The sequence below is a fragment of the Lathyrus oleraceus genome, chromosome 4 (assembly GCF_024323335.1).
Source record: "Lathyrus oleraceus cultivar Zhongwan6 chromosome 4, CAAS_Psat_ZW6_1.0, whole genome shotgun sequence".
NCBI lineage: Eukaryota > Viridiplantae > Streptophyta > Magnoliopsida > Fabales > Fabaceae > Lathyrus > Lathyrus oleraceus.
Window position 1 is genome coordinate 98,331,457 of NC_066582.1, and position 4,037 is coordinate 98,335,493.

Sequence of the window (4,037 nt, forward strand, 5' to 3'; positions counted from 1 at the left end):
CCACCTGTCATAATGGTGAGATGTCAGGGACATCGTCTTCAACATCTTCATCTGAATCAGAATTTTCTCTTACTTTTCTCTTCTTTACCTCCACTTTACTCCAAGACTTTGAGGGGCCTACAACAGTAGCCTTCTTAGCAGTTTTGGATGTCATCATCTCAGCCACAGACCTACCCTTTCTGGTCTTCATCCTCTTAGCAACACTTGGCTTCAAGTGATGAAACAAGCTATCATCTTCATCATATGAGCTCTCATCTTATAGGTCAATCACCTTCTTAGCAGAGTCATGCTTCTTAGACTGAGAAGCATCTACAGATTTCTTACTAGGCAAGGTTAGCCCTAAAGAGCATAATCCTTCAACAACTATATATTTTTCAGACCTAGATGACTCATCATCTTTCTCATTGTGAGGTCCAACCTCAGGAGAGGGGTCCCTTCTCGATAGAGGAATAGAAACTCCCTTTACAGAGTGTCCTTCATTAAGGATCCTCGTGACAAGATTTCTAATGACACGATCAATATGCATGTCATCCTTAGAGCTAGGGTTATTAGAACTGTTACCTTGAGTATGGCCTGTAGTGGAGGATGAACCAGGAGCTTCGCCCGGGATGACTGATAAGGGAATCACTTCCAAAATGTCTTCATTAAGAAAGTCCATAGAGGGCGTTCTAGCTTTGTGCGCAGGTTTGGTGTTTTTGGAACTAGACGGTGAAGGATGTTGTGACATCTTGTTGTTCTTGTGGAAATATTTTTGTTGCCCTAGCAGAGAAGGTTGATGAAGTTGAAGGAAGGTGGAAATGTTTGAGAAGAGGTTGCGTGTGAAAGTGCTATAGATGGAAGTTCCATTACTAGGTGATGATTTACCATAAATGGGGCACTTTCTTTTAAGTGGGCAGACAATATTTTTATTACCTTTTCCACTCCAAATTAATTGCTATAAATTCTCATAGATACAAATCCCTAATTTCCCTCTTAGACATTCAAATTGATTATCCTCCAAAGCCTTTGTAAATATATTAGCTAATTGCATTTCAGTAGTAACATGCTCCAGGGCTATGATTTTCTCTTCCACTAGTTCTCTAATAAAATGATGACGAATATCAATATGTTTTATCCTGCTGTGCTGAATAGGATTCTTAGAAATATTTATAGCACTCGGTTTGTCACAGTACAATGTCATGACATCTTGCGTGACATTGTATTCAGCCAGCATCTGTTTCATCCAAACCAGTTGAGAACAACTACTTCCAGCTGCTATGTATTCAGCTTCAGCAGTGGACAGAGACACACAATTTTGTTTCTTACTAAACCATGATATTAAGTTGTTCCCCAAGAAGAAACATCCTCCTGATGTGATTTTCCTATCATCAACACTTCCAGCCCAGTCAGCATCACAGTATCCAGTCAGCATAGATCCAGATCCATGAGTATACAACATCCCTTTTCACTTGGTTTATGTGACTGACTTTTGGTTCAGCTTGATATCTAGTACAAACACCTACAGCAAAAGCAATGTCAGGTCTGCTTGCTGTGAGATATAGCAGACTTCCTATCATGCTTCTGTAGAGACTTTGATATACACTAACACATTTTCATCTTTGGAGACTTTCAGATGTGTAGGAGCAGGTATCCTTTTATGACTTGCATTCTCCATGCCAAACTTCTTAACAATGTTTTTGACATATTTGCTTTGAGATAGAAAGATAGAATCTTCCATCTGCTTGACTTGTAGCCCAAGAAAATAAGTCAGCTCTCCAACAAGGCTCATTTCAAATTCAGACTGCATTTGTTTAACAAAATGTTCGACCATCTGATCTGACATCCCACCAAACACAATATCATCCACATATATTTCAGCCACCATGAGTTTTCCTCCTTCATTATTAACAAATAGGGTCTTGTCAATGCCTCCCTTCTTGTATCCATTGTTAATGAGAAACACTGTGAGTCTATCATACCAAGCCCTAGGAGCTTGTTTCAAACCATAGAGGGCTTTCCTCAACTTATACACATGCTTTGGAAGATTTGGATCTATAAACCCTTTAGGTTGTTCAACATACACTTCCTCATTTAAGTAGCCATTCAAGAAGGCACTTTTTACATCCATTTGGAACAGTTTAAACTTCAGAACATGTCACTCAAAGCAATAGTCTAATGGACTCAAGGCGAGCTACAGGGGCAAATCTCTCATCAAAGTTAACTCCTTCAACTTGAGTGTATCCTTGTGCTACTAATCTTGCTTTATTTTTAGTAACCACCTGTCATACCCCAATTTTGACCCTGAATCGCCGATTCAATACATTCATCATAGCTATTGCATGTCTACATAGCATACCATGCATTCCATACCGCATAGTGCCTAAAATATCAGTCGAAATAACTTTTTCGGATCTACAGGAAAATCGGTTGAATTAATCAACGGATGTGCGTCAAATCAGTGAACGAAAAATTTTAAAATCAAGCTTCTAGACATCAATTTTATTAATCTACGTTTCACGTAGTTTAATCCGGTATGCTCGATTTATTTTTCAGCTAATTTTTTCAGCCACCTTTTTGATCAGCTCAAGCCTGTTTAATCGGTCAAAATTTATTTCAAAATTAAAAAGAAACGCTGTATTTTTCCAATAAGTTTATTTCACATTGATCATTTTGGTGCATTTATTTTAATTTTTCGAGCATTTTTGCGCACATCTTTTATTCATTTTTGAGTCCGTTTATTTATATATTTTTTAACACATTCACAAGAAATAAATAGGATTATTCATATTTTCATTTCAATTTTATTTTGATTATCTAATTAAAAAATATTAAATAAAAATGATTAAAATATTTATTTGTTTTTTTTGTTTGTTTTGTTTGTTTAAAAAAAACGTATATTTATTGTTGTTTATTCGATTTTTAAACTAATTGTATCAGTTAAAATGATTAAAAGGGACATTTTGGTCTTTGTGTGTCAAGAGAACCCTAGAAATCCTTACTATTTAAACTAATGTCATTGGCTCATGAGGAAAAAAAACCAACAGTTGCCTAGCGGCAGACCTAATCCTTACTCTCTCCTCACTCATTAACATCGTCTCCCTTCTGCTCCCAAATCATCAGCCTTCACTCCCTCACGAAACCCTAAGTCCGCCGCCACCATTCATCTTCCTCACTTCATCATCTTCCTCACTCTAACCCTAAAGCCGCCGCAAACCCTTCGTCTTCCTCCGCCATCCACATGTAACCCTCATAAATCCTCCATCTCCACCACAAATCCGTCAATAACCACCCAACCATTCACAGTGAAAACCCTAAACCACCTTTTCCTTTTCCGCCTCACCAACACAACCACCAAACCTCCATCATCAACCAAACGACGCTCATCTCAACCGACCGCTACTAGAAACTCATCAACAGTGGCGCCACCAAATCGATAGAGAAACGGGAGCGCTACGCCCTGGATCCACTCGCGTTCGCATCGACACCATCATGGTTGAGTTTTAAAGCCAAGCTTCAAAGGCACTGCACTCGTGGAATCGCCGTCGTTTTCGTCGACCTCTCCGCCGTTGACAACCCCTTTTGCATTTAGCCTTCAGTAATCTTGAGGGTGCGTTGCCGAAGAGCTCTTCTGGTTTAAAGGTTGAGTCTTTGTGGTTGAATGGTCAGAAGAGGGATGGTAAGCTTACTGGGTCGGTTGAGGTTTTGCAGAATATGACTTCTTTGACTGAGGTTTGGTTGTATTCTAATGTTGTTAACGGTCCTTTACCTGGTTTTGAAGGGTTAAAGGATTTAGAGGTTTTGAGTTTAAGGGATAACTTTTTCACTAGTGTTGTTCCCAGTTTCATTGGTTAGCCTGAAGTCGCTTAAAGTTGTGAACTTGACTAATAACTTGTTTCAGGGTCCTGTGCCTGATTTTGGTGCTGGAATTGTTGTGGCGGCTTTGATTGCGATTTCTCCGGGCTACATTTCGAGATCTGTTGTTGGATCTTATGATAATGAAGGAGTTGCAATTTTCGCGTTGTTGTTGACTTTTTTATTTGTTTGTGAAAGCGGTGAAT